Source organism: Podarcis raffonei, chromosome 1, assembly GCF_027172205.1.
Source record: "Podarcis raffonei isolate rPodRaf1 chromosome 1, rPodRaf1.pri, whole genome shotgun sequence".
Taxonomy (NCBI): domain Eukaryota; kingdom Metazoa; phylum Chordata; class Lepidosauria; order Squamata; family Lacertidae; genus Podarcis; species Podarcis raffonei.
Window position 1 is genome coordinate 9,466,278 of NC_070602.1, and position 16,764 is coordinate 9,483,041.

Below are 16,764 nucleotides of genomic sequence, written 5' to 3' on the forward strand. Positions count from 1 at the left end.
ATCGCCATGGGACTTTTGGGGTTTGTGATGGGTTTTTGGAAGATGCCTGTGTGTGAATTTGTTTTATGTGTGTAGATCAGTGCACACTGACCAACACACAGTCTTTGCAGTAGGGCTCTGTTCCGATGGCATAAGTAGTCATGATGAATCAGTAGATTACTATCTGCTGCAGTCTTCATCCACCTTCACAGCTGTTGTAACATACCACTTGTTATCATCCGCCTGTTCTGCCGTTGAGGACTTCTTGGATCATTCTCTGTCTAGCTCCTTCCCTTTGACCTTACCGCCTTGGGTGACCCTGCTGGGAGTACGAGATTCCCGATGGCTTCGCTCACAAGGGTCATAGGAACATGCAAGCCCACTCACCACGACAAGGTGATGATCCCTCCTCTGCTGGGGAAGAACGGTGGGAAAGAGCGATCATCTCTTGCACTGTTTGTGAGCATCCCAGAGGCATCTGTTTGGTCACTGCAGGCCTTTGATCTGACTCAGCAAGGCTCTCCTTATGTTCTTACTGTAGCTCAGTGCTGGAGCAGGTGCGCTGCAAGAAGACTGCCCCAGGTTTTAATCCCAAGCGTCTCCTCTTAAAAAGGGATCAGGCAGCAACTGATGTTGTGGCAGGTCAGAGTTGGCAAAGCATTGCTGCAGGTTCCTGAGCTCAGAGCAGGGTGCATACAGTGGCATGAGCACTGGATTGGCAGTTCCACTGTGCTGAGCACCCCATGCCAAGCTCCTCCCCAAGTCCTCCAAACTTGAGGTTTGGAAGGGTGGACAGCAACACCACCCCACCTCCACTGCCCCACTGACTGCTACTGGCATCTGTTGGCGGCCTGGCAAAGGAGCCAGCAAAATTCACTTTGACAAAAATGAATGGGGGAGGTGGAGATAACATAACCTACTATATTAATTGACCGAAAAGCTCATGAAACTAGAGAAGGTTGCTGTTGATTAAGTTCATTTGTTTCTGTTGTGGTAGAAGGGAAGGATCCGACTGGTTAACTTGGGAAATATCACAAAACACTGACTGTTAAGTTGTGGGTGAACATATCAGACGACACAGCAATTCTTCAAACAGCTCTTGTTTATTCACAGGCCAGAACAGAACTGAACTGAAGGGTTCAGTCAGCCTGCTTATATAGAGCTCCAGTACAATGTAACTGTAACAATTTTCTAAAACTATCCAATCACTGAACGTCACTTTCGATCCCTTATTTGCATAACTATCTACAGTATTCCCCTGCTGGCCCAGGGTGAGAACTTCAGTACATAACGCTGACGAATGCACAAACTGTGGATAAAGAGATTAGTTCTGTGCTGCTGAAAGTCAGTACAGCTGCCTTGAGGGAAGAGAGAAGGTCAGTTTGGCTAGGGGAAAGAAAACTTTGATGGGGCTTTGAGGAGTAGATATGGCTATTGGGGTGTTGCATGGAAAGGTAGGGCAATCTTTGCATTTTGATTCCAAATATCATGCTGAATAATAAAGTAATTTGTTCATGTTGATGTGGTGCCATGCATGGAGAAATGTGAGGCACACCTGCTTACAGGCCAGGAGTCTGTTTTGGTTCCACACCACAAATGAGCTGATAAATGATTGCAGCCTGTTTAGATTGTAATATGAATTGACATACATATATAAAAATTGCTCAGAGCCCATCTGCTGAGGTTACATAACGCTGAGATCGCAAGCAGTTTTAGGAGCTGGATTTACTGCACAAACAGAAACATTTCTGGTAAGACGATTAAGGGGGAGGGGAAAGGGGGGAAGTGAGGCTGCCATCACTGTACACACAAGTGTGCAATGTTCCAAAAGGCACAAGAAGTCAAATATGCAAGTCAATCTGTGTTTGCTTTTGAACAGATTCTTGCATAAATATGCTGAAAAACTTGTATAAATAGCTTTTTTTAGGGAGGCAGGTATCTTAATTTTGATGGGCGCAGTAAAACACCTGATAATATTTCCATATCACACTTTTGGCACGTCAATTGTTCCTTCGAAAATCAGAGGTGCTATTAATTCTGTGCCTTTGGAATTGAAACCCACTGTGCGTCTCCATCCCCATCCTCCAATTCTCTTTCCATTCAGCGTTACATAACTGCCAGCATTCAGGAAATCCAGGCCGTGAGTATCCTAAAATAACCTCTCCTACCGAGCGCTCATTAAAATGACTATAAATAAAGAGTAGCCACAACTGGGTTTGTTTTTTAATGAGATCATGTGGCTGCCTTGTAGTAAATTGAATTGTGTGTTACTAAGGGAACTGTTAAGCCACTGCAGTGCTGTGTCTAAAAAACCTCTAGTGAATACACCTGTAGGGTTTTAAATGCTTCTTTTTATAGACATCTTGGGGTTCTTTTGTTGTGTTTGTTCTATAAAAGAAAAATCATTTACTTTTAGCAGGTTACATAAGGGCGCCGTGAATGCTCAGGGTTAGGTTTTAAATATCAGCACCCCAAGGGATGAAAATTGCCCATCACACTGTTTATTCTCAGGGGTAGCAGAGTTCTCACACTCACACTGGGTACCTACAGGTGTTTCTTTCCACTAAGGCTACCTGCCTGTCTACCTGCCCCAGCTGCTATACATTTAGCAGAGGCTGGGGCGTCTGCCCAAATTGGCAGGTGGTGACATTTCATCCCCAAGCCTGGAGAAGCTGGTCCCCCATCACTTGATGCCGGTCAACCTGCAGTTCAGTAAGGGCACAGCAGCAGAGGCAGGTTGAGAAGCTGGCAACCCTAGAAGACTGTGCCTCTGCCAAGCAGTGCTTGTGCAGGGAGATCATTTTAGTACATTATCATTACATTTATTTATCTCCCTCCTCTTCCCTGGACCAGGACTCAAGGCGGCTTACACAAATTAAAACAGCACAATTTTTTTAAAAAAGCTTTGTTGTTTAGTTGTGTCTGACTCTTCGTAAATAATCGTTAAAGGTAAGGGGACCCCTGACCGTTAGGTCCAGTCGTGGACGACTCTGGGGTTGCGGCGCTCATCTTGCTTTATTGGCCGAGGGAGCCGGTGTACAGCTTCCGGGTCATGTGGCCAGGATGACTAAGCTGCTTCTGGCGAACCAGAGCAGCGCACGGAAACGCCGTTTACCTTCCCGCCGGAGCGGTACCTATTTATCTACTTGCACTTTGACATGCTTTCGAACTGGTAGGTTGGCAGGAGCAGGGACCGAACAATGGGAGCTCACCCCATCGCAGGGATTCGAACCACCGACCTTCTGATCAGCAAGCCCTAGGCTCTGGGGTTTAGACCACAACGCCACCAGCATCCCTAAATGATCATTAGAAAGTAATTAAAATCGAATAGAATTAAAACAATACAATAGCCATCTTCAAATATCTCAAGGGCTGTCATGTGGAAGATAGAGCAAGCTTGTTTTCTCCTGCTCTGGACCAATGGATCAAAGTTACAAGAAAGGAGATTCCAACTAAACATCTGGAAGGACTTTCTAACAGTAAGAGCTCTTCAGCAGTGGAATGGACTCCCTTGGAAGATTGTGGACTCTCTTTCCTTGGAGACTTTTAAGCAGAGGCTGGACGGCTAACTGTCATGGATGCTTTAGCTGAGATTCCTGCATGCAGAGGGTAGGACTGGATGAACCTTTGGGTCTATCAAATCTATTAAAAGGCAGACGATGGAAACGGCACAACACTATTACAGCCCTTTCCCTAAAAAACAATTAGTTCCCAGCTGGAATAAAACAGGACAGCAAGGAGGGAGCCAGTCTGGCTTCTCTAGGGAGGGAGTTCCAAAGTCTGGGAGCAGCCACCACAGAGAAGGCCCTCTTCCACATCCCCACAAAGCGTGCCTGTGTGGGTGGCGGGGACCGAGAGGCCACCGCTTTGTGCCAGAGGGTGCTGCTTGAATGATAAAATATTTAGTTGTTGCTTCTGTGGCTCATATGTGAGAGCTGGGCTAGAAGCAGGAAATGCCTGAGAGTGAGTGCCATGCCTGAATTCTGCTTGAATCCAAGGCTGTGACTATGGGATAATAATAATAATAATAATAATAATAATAATAATAATAATAATAATAATTTATTCATATCCCGCCCTCCTCAGCCAAAGCCGGGCTCAGAGTGGCTAACAACAGTAATACCTTCTGGAGTGTTAATGCTGTGAGCCCCTCCATCGTAGGCTCAGGCTGTATAAATGTGTAAATAAACCATAGATCATAAAGACACTGCAGTCTCCGCTGTGCCTCATTCCAAGGAAACTGAACTCTGGGTTTATTTCTGGAACCCCTGGAATCTTGCGCTGCTCAGAGATTGCGGTGGCCTACAACAATACTGAGCTCAGTGGACCACTGGCCTGGCACCTGTGTTCCTATGATGGCGGTTGCAATCCAACAACGTGTGAGGTCTTCACATTCTCCATACCCAAGTAACAAAGTTAGAACTACAGACTTCTGGTTCACAGGAAATTTCACTGGTTTGCTAAGAGCTATTGTGAAATGGCTGTCTCACTTACCCTGCAAGACGGCATTTAGATGGAGGCCGTGATGCAAAAGGGAAGTGAGTTGGCTCAGACTGAGTGGTTTGATGCCAAAGCAGAAGAATAGGGCACAACCAGAGAAAATATATGAATCATAACTCAGAGTGGGGGGAAACTTGTGTCAATGAAGCTAACTGCATCTCTCTTAAAATTTAAACTGCAGCCTGATAGCCCGAATGGACCTGTTTCACGAGTCACACTTTTGCCTAGATTAACCATTATGCTAATCATGCTAGAGGAAGCCCACGCCCACAATGCAATTACTGGCTGCATGTAGATTCCTTCTGGGAGTACATTAAACCAATGATCTAGCACCCATAGTTTGCAAACACACAGTCTGGACATGCAACACACTCTTCTGCACAGGATTTTGCATTGCTTTAATAGCTGGAGGGCTCTTATTGGCTAGTGGCTACTACAAGCGGGTATTATCATATATATCAACAGCACCTGCCTGGGTGGGGGCTGAAGGAAGCAGCTCCCCCACCCCACCCCGTTTTGCATCTGGCTAGACTACCAAATGAGAGAGAAGTTTGCATTTATGGAGGTTAGCAGCTGCAGGTTTGTTCGTATGGAAATATGATGCTCTAACACAGAGACACACACCTCAGATTCAAGATATATTGATCGACATGCTATAAATGTTGAGAACACGAGAAAAGCCTGCTGGATCAAGCCTGCTGCCTATCTAACCAGGCATCCTGTTCTCACAATGACACTTGAGAAACCCACAAGCAGGAGCCAAGCACAAGAACACTCTCACTTCTCGCAGTTCCCAGGGCCATTTCTCTCCAAAATAGGCTTTGAAGTGGTTCACAAGTATGAAAACCAGTGGTACAAGCACTGAAATATGAACATCTACCATTAAAATGCACAGTGAGCAATCCCATTAAACCATTAACACCTGCAATTAAAACGCCCGTAAGGATGCACACTCATACAATGTTCTATTGGGAAGGATATAGGATAGAAGTCAAAGCTTGGTCCGGACTCTGGGGCTGACAAAGCAACTATTGTGAAACTTTGCATTTCCTCCAGCCGGTCATCCAGTTGGAGGAAACTCTTATTTGCTTACTTTATTGCCCCCTCGAGTCCTGATAAACACCAAATTACGTCAGGAGTTTGTTCCTGCTGGCTTGCAGTCTATCATACAGTTCAGCTTTCTGATCGCAGTGTTGGTTAAGCTGCAGGCCTTGTTTACTTAGTTCTGCTGACTTTAATTTATTGCATTTTGTAAAACCAAGGGTTTGCTGCTACCTGGGTTTCATCACAAGTAAGTTGTAGGCAGGCAATGCTCATGAGGACACCAAAGGAGATGCAATGCAGCAGCGGTTGCTTAATGTTTTGGACCGTGGTGGAGCAGGTGAGGCAGCCAAAGAGGTCCCTGGAGGCTGGGACAACTAGTTCTGGTTTTCTCCACCATCCTCCTCCCTTGCAAAGATACCCTGCAGACACTTAAGCAATTGATCTGTAAGGATGTTAACAGGGCTCTGCCCCACCTTGCCCTAAATGACGAGCCTCCCAGGCCCATGAGCGCATTTGCAAACGAAATAAACATGCATTGCTTTCTATTCTGTTGGCTGCTAGGCATTGGAAGGCAACAGCTTCTCAGCAGATGGTATGCAGAGGTAAAACTGTTCCAATCACCACCTCCAGACTGGAGTTCAGGAATGGAGCCAATATTGAATTCAAGCCGGTCTTGATAAACGAACACTTTACCTGATTTTTTTTTTTAAAAAACCAAGTTGAATTTATTCGGACATGTTACAGGACTACAGGAAATCAAGATTCAAGGAATCTGAGGGCTCTGATTCTGAAGCCTCCTTCCACCGCCATGTATTCAAGGACCCTCAGGCCCAGCCAGTTAGGGAAGGAGATATCGTGGTCATCATCCAGGAGCACCTTGATCTCAGAAGTAAGGAATGTGAAGAAAAGCTGAACTCTGCTGCCTTGCTCGAAAGAGAACTTGGAGATGCTCTCCTCCTCTTCCCCCCACAGCCCATTTTCCTTGGAGCTGCACACAATGATGTTCCGACACTTCTGGGGGTCAAAGTGCAGGTTGAAGTGAAGAACGAGGTTCTCAGGGTCTTGGCCCAGTTTCACAACAAATTCTTTGGCATCCGGCAGGATCCTTCCTTTTAACTGGACCATGTCTCCATGCAGGACTTGAAACTCAGTGGCACTCCAGTCTTTGTCCTGGAAATAAGGTGAGCCCAGGGGCCACCAAGCAGACTTGGTGGTTGGGGCTGCATGGCAATCTCTTCCAAGGGTCCAGCAAGTAATCAAAACTTTATTCCTTCCAACCTCTCACACTTTACCTGATGTCAAGAGCCCATGTGGAGTAATGGTTAGAGTGCTGGGAGATCAGAGTGCGAATCCCCATCCAGCCATGAAGCTCATTGGGTGAACTTGGGCCAGTCACCATCTCTTAGCCTGACCTACCTCACAAAGTTGTTGCGATGGGGACTTCCGGGTTAGCGCCATCGGCTAATGGTGGATTCCCTCCGAGCTCCGGAGGGAATCGGCTCCGCAGGATTGGGTCTTGCCGCTGCGGCGACGCGGGGACCCTCAAAAATCACAGGCGGTGAAGCCTGTGAACCTGGTGACTCGGCGGGCACCATTTGCGCCCCCCCGACCTGCGAAGGAGCCTTTTTAAAGGCTTCGGGACGGGGGACGGGGTGAGCGGCGCGGTGCTGAGAGTCGACTGCTTCTCCTGCGGAGTGAAGCCGCATTGCCATGGTCGGAGAGTGCTGACTTCTTCTTGTGAGCAATTGGACTTTAAAGCAACAACCCGTGAGTAGTACGGAAATTGGAATTGTAAAGAAAAAAAAATTTTTTTAAATTAGGCACGATCGGGGAAGGCGCAAACAGGAAGTCCGTCTCCCCGTCTTGTAAATAATCTAAAGCAAGGACCTGCTAACTAAGGTCAAGAGAACCCCTTCTTTTTTTACTTGGTAAAAGACATTAATTTCACGATTTGGCAGTATAAGAAATCTTACTGGAGGATAAAGAGCTAATCTTGGGAGCTGAAGTGCCACCCCCCCGGACCCGGGAGTGCTCCGCGAGAGAGCCTGTTGATGAGGTATTGAAGAGTTTGACAGCTGTCAAATTAGCTGTCAAGACGGGAAAAGAGAACTTCTGCTGGTTATATTTGTTACAATTTGGTTACAATTTGTTGAAAACAAGGAAGAACTGATACAAACTAACTTGATTTTTGGATTTGAACTGGAAGGAATATTAAGTTACCAAAATCCCTCTAGAGGGGGATTTGGGACATTACAAGAATGGCTGGAGGAGGGAAAATTCAAGCTGAATTGGACAGAGTTTTTGTTCTCTTGGGAAAGTTACACGGCCAAATTGATGTTTTGGCTACAAATGTTGCAACTCTGAACTTAACAGTAAACAACATCACTGAATTTGATAAGGATTTGATTCAGGAAGTCCATGCAGCTGGACAAAAAGAGAAACTTGAGAGCTTTGAGAGTGTGGAGAAGGAGATATATGTTGTTCTTGAGGAAAAGGAAGGAGGAGCTGTAATTTTGCAGATGACAAAGGAGAGCCAGAGGCCTGACATGATGGCTACAAAGGAAAATAAGAACCTGATGTCGAAAATCTGGTCCGAATTGGAGATTGAAGAATGGAGAGATCTCCTTATGTGGAGATCTGAAGACCCAAGGATTACAAATTTGTTTAAGGTGGAAGTTGGAGCTTTGGGGACATTTGGACTTGAAAGGAGTAAGAAACAAGATTCGGGCTCCACTTTTAAGTATGGAGGTCTGGCTGGAAGAAACATGGATCCCGTTGGGCCAGAGCTTCTCCAAGATCTGGTGTTTAATATTAAGGACTATCAAAAAAACCGGCAGAGAGGAATTGAGAGAGAATTAAGAGCCTCGGACGTGAGATCTCCAGGCTGATAGTAGACTAAGACTGATGGACATTTGTTGGGGATTGAAACCGGGAAAGGGGGGGTGGAGTTTGGGAATCCAAAGGGTGCATAATTACAATCTGTTTTGTTTTTACTTTGCTTTGTTATTTGTATGAAAATTGGGGAATTCGTGGAAGGGAATTTGGGTCGACTTTAGAAAAATGTTTTAAGAATGAGTACTGATGTATAAGTATTGATGTTTAAGTTTGGATAAAGTAAAATTGGTTTTTTAAAATGAACTAAATAGAAAAAGGTCAAAAATTAGGGATAAGAACTTGCTGAACTAACAATTTGAATTGGAATATAAGAAGGGGAGGTGTGGGGAAGTCAGGGAAATATGTTATAGAAAAATAAGGATTGTGAACTTTATGTGTTTTTAAATTTTTTTGTTTTTTCTTTTTTGATTCTTTTTTAATGTATTAAAGTTGAAAATTTCAATAAATATCCTTTAAAAAAACCAAAGTTGTTGTGATGATCAAATGGGGAGGAGAACTATGTACCCCACCCTAAGCCTCTTGGAGGAGAAAGGTGGCATATAAGTGCAATAAATCATAAAATAAATGGTTGACAGTGGGTGATTGATGGGTGAGTAGACCTGCTCACCTGCCAAAGTGCCCCATATAGGGTGGGGGACATCTGATCCAGCCCCCAGCCCAGCCTAAGGCCTTCCTTTGCATTCGGCCACACATGCCCGCGATGGCAAGACTTTTTCCAGTCTCTTCCTCCTGTTGCTTCAGTTCAATTCAGCACAGAGAAGCAAGAACTCCCATTATTGCGTACCTTGGGCAGGGCAAGTCAGTAGCAAGCTCATTCCTGCAACGTGCTCTGTGTAGGGTTTCCTTCGTGCTTGACCTGGAAGCTGTCGTTAGTTCAAAATGCTGCAGCGCGATTGCTGACAGGAGTGGGGCCTTGTCAGCATACGACACCTGCGCTCAGAGATCTGCACTGGTTGCTGATTTGCTACTGGACCAGGTTCAATAGTTGATGAGCTTCCTGGTTCTGTTTGCAAAAACCCGGACGTATTGCTGATTTTAAAAAATTTCCTCCAATGGTAATTTAGCCATTGGAATTGGACATATGGCAACCCTAGGTTCAAGGTGCTACGATTACTTTATAAAGCCCTTAGCAACTTGGGACCAGTGTACCTATGAGATCACCTTACCTCACATGTGCCCAATTGACCTATTCGATCAGTAGAACTGGCCCTACTACAGGTGCCCCATAATACCTGCATTTTTAGGAACCCCATCATTTAGTGTAGCAGCGCCTGCACTTTAGAACCCCCTGCCTCTTGAGATCAAGCAGGCACCTTCACTGTAATCTTTTTGGTGTCTGCAAGAACCTTTTTGTTCAGACAAGTCTACCCAGATGCTTAGGAAGTCAAGGTAATTTTAATCTGTTTCAGTATTTTAACTTCTGTGTGTTTTTATGCAGGGTTGTAATTTTTCTTCTTCTTGGTTTTATTGTTTTATCCCTTTGCAAACCACTTTGAGGTTTTATACAACCAAACAATACCGGTACATAAATTTTATGAAACAAATAAAATAAGTGTGGGGGCGGATGCACACACACATGTGTGTGTTTGTGTGTTTTTGCTTTTTGTGGACTTTGCAAGGGAGAAGTTGAACTTCCATTCCAAGGGGCAGCAGGATCAGATTTTAAAGGCCTGTGAGAAGAATTAAAAAAAGTTGTTGCATGGGCATGGTCGGCCAATTGGTGCCAAAGAAGGATAGAACTTTCTTTATGTATGCTACAACAGCAGCAAGAATACTTATTGCAAAGTACTGGAAGACACAAGATCTACCCACCCGGGAAGAATGGCAGATGAAGGTGATGGACTACATGGAACTGGCGGAAATGACTGGCAGAATCCGAGACCAGGGAGAAGAGTCGGTGGAGGAAGATTGGAAGAAATTTAAAGACTATCTACAGAAACATTGTAAAATTAATGAATGTTAGAAGGATGTTGGAATGAAGCTATGTGGTTTTAGCAGAAAGGTTATAAAGGTTTAGGAAAAAACAGACTGTTAATTGGTGAAAGGAGGGAAAGTTAAGTTATATTATATTAAGATAAATTACAGGACAAAAATTGGAAAAGAGGGAAAGGATTTGCTGAAATAGCTAACTGAACTAGAATACAAAAAAGGGAGGTGTGAGGAGGTCAAGGAAACAAGCAAATGAAAGATAAGTTATGGGAAGGTTCGTTGTGTTTTTTAATTGTTTCTATTTTTCTGTTTTTTCTTTCTTTTTCTTTCTTTTTCTTTTTTCTTATTATGATGTATTGTACTGTTTTTGTTTAATTTGGTGTTTTCTCTTTTTTCTTTTTGTAACCTTTAAAATTTTAATAAATATTACTTTAAAATAAAAATAAAAAAGAGTTGTTGCCTAGTACTGAAATGACGTTTTAAAAGTTCCAAGTCAAACAATGTCACACGCAGCTGGGAGAATAATAAACAGCTCAACGTTTAGAAATGCAGAACTTGGCCAGCTGTATCAGAAAGCTCTTCAGTACACAAGGCACCACTCGTTTCTAAAAGTTGTCGGATGTCGCTATGGCCACGGGGCAGGCACCTTTAAATGGGGATTAAGACAAATTAGTGAATGACAGGTCTATCTGGGGTACAGTGGTACCACGGGTTCTGTTCTTAACCTGAAACTGTTCTTAACCTGAAGCACCACTTTAGTTAAGGGAGCCTTCTGCTGCTGCTGCGCCGCCAGAGCACGATTTATGTTCTCATCCTGAAGCAAAGTTCTTAACCCGAAGTACTATTTCTGGGTTAGCGGAGTCTGTAACCTGAAGCGTATGTAACCTGAAGCATATGTAACCCGAGGTACCACTGTATTTATTTTACTTCACTTTCATATATAGTCATACCTTGGTTCTTGAACGGAATCCATTACAGAAGTCCGTTCGACTTCCAAAAATGTTTGAAAACCAAGGGGTGGCTTCTGATTGGCTGCAGGAGCTTCCTGCACTCAACCAGAAACCGCGGAAGCCACATCAGACATTTGACTTCCCAAAAAAGTTTGCAAACTGGAACATTCACTTCCGGGTTTGCGGCATTCGGGAGCCAAAACATTCGAGTCACAAGGTGTTCGAGAACCAAGGTACACTTTATTAGACTTAATAGTTGCTTGTCGCTCAAAGGTCTCCAAACAACTTACAGCAAAAAGAAAAGAGAAAAGAGAAATAGAATATATAAATATTTGTCCCTATTGAACCCCAAACTAACCAAAAGAGTTTCAGTGGGGACAAATGTAAGGTTCTGCACTTAGACAGGAAGAACCAGATGCACAAATATAAGATGGGGCACACCAGGTTTTTTTGTTGGGGACACGACAGTCTGTTAATGAATTCCAAGAATGTTATACTAGGAGATTCTAGCAAGTATTCAAGACAGGCTGGCATTTAGGAACATACCAAGCCAGGTCACGGACCCTCTAGCTCAGTAATGACAGAGAGGAGTTCTCCAGAGTTTTAGACAGGTGTCTTTCTACCTGAAGATGCTGGGGGAATGAACCTGCGAGACCTTCTGTGTGAGGAGCCGATGTTCTGTCTCTGAACTACGAACTCTCCCCTTGGAACAACAGCCAGTTGTGTTGTTGTGTTGCTGGTGCACAGTGCCCTTCATTTAAAAATTAACTGCAGCGAGGCAAAGGTTGGGCTGCATGCCGTGACTTGTCAACTGTCTCCGTTAAGTGATGTGAGTGCTTCTGGTGACCGATCGCCAGCATCATGTGAGCAGATTGCATAAACTGCTTTCAACTTGTTGTTTCCTGTGTCTGGGGGGTTTTGAGCAGTGTGTGAAAGTCAACAGCAGGACTCTCCCTTTTTGCATGCTTGTTCCATCCCTGCCACTGTTTTTCCTGTCAGTGACCGCCTGTCACTATGAAATGAGTAAATTAGTGTTTCTGAAGTTGGGGTACATTTTTCTCGTGCTACGCTGGCAGAATTTGTAGCCTGTGTGGAGAGTTGCTGTCCATCTAGAGGCAGTGTTTAGATTTGGGGGCAGGAGAGGAGCGGGGGAAATTCCCAGCCAGGTTTTAATTGGATATATTTAATATCCACATTTACTATACCATTTATATGCAACGTACCCTAGGTTCAACACCCAGAATCTCCAGGTAGGACTGGGAAGGACTTTCTGTCTGAAGCTGTGGATACCCTAATGGACTGTTGATCTGACTCTGGTCACCATATGAGCTGTGATACCACTTTAAACACTCAAGGCTCCCCCCACAAAGGATTCTGGGAGCTGTAGTTTGCTAAGGGGGTGGAGAGTTCTTAAAAGTAAAGGGACCCCTTACCATTAGGTCCAGTCGTGACCGATTCTGGGGTTGCAGCGCTCATCTCACTTTATTGGCTGAGGGAGCTGGTGTACAGATTCTGGGTCATGTGGCCAGCATGACTAAGCCGCTTCTGGCGAACCAGAGCAGCGCATGGAAACGCTGTTTACCTTCCCGCTGGAGCGGTACCTATTTATCTACTTGCACTTTGACATGCTTTCGAACCGGTAGGTTGGCAGGAGCAGGCACCGAGCAATGGGAGCTCACCCTGTCGCGGGGATTCGAACCGTTGACCTTCTGATCGGCAAGTCCTAGGCTCTGTGGTTTTAACCCACAGCGCCACCTGCGTCCCTTGGAGAGTTCTTAGGAAACCTGTATTTCCCTCACAGGGCTACAATTTACAGACCTGAATGAACCTCACACATATTCATTTGCACAGTTCCCGGTTGTGAAAAAGCCTATCTGAGTTCCACTTATATACACACAGCTAAGGCCCATGGCTCAGTGGCAGAGCATCTGCGTTGCAAGAAGGACATCCCAAATTCAATCCCCCACAGCATCTCCAGGTAGGTCTAGGAGAGACTTGAAACCCTGGAGAGCTGCTACCAGCTGTTGTAGCTCTTCCTGAGCTGGTTGGACCAGTGGTCTTGACATGCTGTAAGGCAGCTTCCTATATCTTGTACAAACTTTCAGATGAATGTCCAAGAAACTGGGAGAAGGGACAGCAGGCGCAATTCTGATTTGAAGGGACTATAGGGAAAGGAAGTGATTGACAGCCTGAAGCAGCGGCTGTTGGGAAGAAATATCGAGCCGTAAGAGCCAAGCCCAGTTGTCTTCCATTTGAGGCTGATTTGGATAGGTGCACGAACGCAGTCACTTTGGGCTTCAAGTTGACTGTGAAATTTGAATGCCTGGGCAAAATTCGCACCAGGCACTTTCCCCATAACTTCTGCCCCGCCCCTCCCCTGACTGCATTTCCTGCCTGGGGTTCTCCTGACCTTTTGCCCTCCCCAGATGAGTAATTATATTGCATAAGCAATGCCTTTTCGTCAAGAAGTTCTACTAACCTGAAAGATGAATTAAAGAAGTGTGAACTTTGCACACAGATAAGAGGCAGGAAAAGTGAGTGAGTCACAGGCTGCCGTTAGCCTGCATTGTCAACCCCACTTCCAAACACCCCCTTAAAAAGGGCAGGGCCTGCAAAACAAGCCAGTAACCTACGATTTGGAGTTTTCCAAGGTAAACAGAAGGAGAGGTAGCCTGAAGAACTTTCAGAATGGACCCAGGGAGGGTCTGGTACCTTCATTGCATTGGGGAGTGCTATTGTGTTCTCCACCTGAATGTTCCCCACTTCTCCTCCCCCTGCACACCCCCTAAACCTGTTCCAGGTTTGCGCCAACTCTTTGGAGCAGATTTGGCAAGGTGGGGTGGGTGCATGGAGGGGAGAGGAGGGATCCTGCTGTGCTATCAGTAACCCTGGGGCTAACACGACTATTTATTAGTAACATTTACACACCGCAGGAGTGTGAAAAAGCCTCCTCAAAGCAGTTTCTGTTATGTACTGAGTTGAATAGGATCCAAAATGCAGCAGTCTGATTGGTCCTATAACAATAGGATTCAGAATGCAGCAGTCTGATTGGTCCTAGAACAATGCAGCAGTATGATTGGTCTGCAGGAGCCACCCAATCCTGCTCCAGATGGAAGTGAATCCACAACCTGATTGGCCTACAGGAGAATTCCGGAATTAGCCAATCACGTGCAGCCCATTGTGTAAATAATGTATATAAAGCAGATACTTTGAGGGGACTTTCATTCCTCCTCACCACTATGAGCTGAATAAAGAGCATGAAATCCACTCTCGACTCTGAGTATATTTCAGTTTCCAAAAAAGATAAAGCAATAAAATTATCAATATAAAATGAACAGCAATAATTTAAAACTTTCAAAGAGTCAAGCAACTGGAGAATCGCAGCACCTGTTGTGGCTGCAGAGACCAGGAACCCTTTTGGCAGTGCTTTCCTTGCGTTAGCAGCAATTAAGTTACCTCTCTGGGATGCAAGCCTGGGCAGTGTGTTTGGAGGTCCTGGGCTGCCCAAACGACAAGACCCCCCTCTTGGCCTCACTGATGTGGGCCAAAGGACAGCAGAGCGATATGTTTGGCCACAGCTTGGCTGCAGGAGTTGCCAAAAGGAGGCGTACAAGGCGCCACCCAACCGCCTTAGGGACTCCACTCCAAATTTGTGTAGGGTTTACTCCTTAGCCTTTTCTTCTCCTGAAGATGTCCCGCAAGGCAGTGGGTGTGAATTCTTCCTCAGCATTTACTCCCAAAGTATATGAGTTTAAGCACCAGGCAGCGCAGGTCTAGGATCAGAGTTTTCCTTCTCCTAGATGGGCTCCTTTCCCAGTTGGACGAGCCCCATCTGACCCTCACTTCCTTCTACGACATTTGCAGAAACCGCCTTCTTGACTTTTGCACCCAGTATTGGTCTTGTCTGCTCAATCCGCCGGAGCCTGTTTTCATATGTAGGAGAAGCCCTTAGTTCACTCAGGGGTTGAGAACTATCAGCCACTCTCGCCTCCGGTTTAGCCGGCCAGTCAAATCCATTCCCAGGATGTGGCCACTTTCACATGGTGACAGCTTCTAGGAGCCATAGGTGAGAGCTGAAGACAGGGTAGGAACCAAAGGTGGATACACTACCCCAGAAGGAGCATGATGTGTCCCTCACCAGAGGTACCAACCCCGCCATATATACACACACATTTCATATAAATAAATTCTGCTTCAAAAGACATGTAGGTCTTTATGTCACTGCTACAGAAGTCTAAGGAGGATGCTTAGACTAACTACATTTTTAAAGAGAGGTTGCTATTCATTCTTAATGCCAGTGGCTTTGATGCTGGATAGGTGGTGCTTGCTGTGATTATGTTTTCTTGGACCTTAGGGCTGTGATAGCGTGAGCTGAACACAGTATCTGTTGTCCAAAGTTTCTGATGCATATGAGGTTTTGTTGTTATGGCTGCAACAGCTGATGAATAAATCTGCATCTAATCCGAAGCCACAATGCCACTGGCTGTGATTCGGCCAAATCATATGAATTCAAAGAAAAATGGGCTTGGCTAGTAGCTGGACTTTGGATTAGAAGCCTCAAATGTGCTCCAAATAAGACAGGAGCAGGTGGTATATTACCAACAAGCTTTTAGAATGCAGTGATTGAGAGGCTTTTAAATACTTCCTGGGCTGACACTCAGTTAGTCCAGCCTATGCTGATTTACTTGGGAGCGAGCCCCTTTGAAATTGGTGGGACTTACTTTTGAGTAGACCATAGCTGTCAACTTACAGATTTGAAAATAAGGGACCAGCAGCCCTGAAAATAAGGGACCAGCAGCCAAAATAAGGGACCTGCAGCCTCACCTCTTCCAGGCACTCCAGTCTTCCTGTCCTCCTGCAGTCTGGTCAAACTCATGCTGGGTAGCTTCGAGAACACTGTCCAACCAACTTTGTAACCAGAGGTTCAACTGAATAGAATCTGAATCACATGCACCACAAGGCCTATGCAGCCTCAACTTAAGATGGCTCCCCAGCCTGGCTTTGCACTGCAAAGTTTGCAGCAGCACGTGCAACAAAATGGCGTCCAGCATTCAAAAAAACCCCTCAGCTTGCATTAACTAGCCACACACAAGGCATGCAAGCTCCACCCCCAGTCGTTCTTAGACTTCTTATCGGGTGAGCAACACAGCCAAGCAACACAGTTGGAGCCTCCTTCCTCCCTGGCCGGCAGGGAGGGAGAGGAGAGGAGCTGCTTCCTTTGAAATTTAGGGGACATCATTTAAGGGACATCCATCAATAAGGGACAGCAACGGGACATGGCGCTAGAATAAGGGACTGTCCCTTCAAATAAGGGACACTTGACAGCTATGGAGTAGACATGTCTAGGAATGCATGGTAAAGTCTGCGCTACAATTCCTGCCATGAGCACACTAGGTAACTTTAGGCAAGCTGCAGTCTTCCTTGCTTCAGCTTCCCTCCTCCTATACAGGGATAATTACTGACTTAG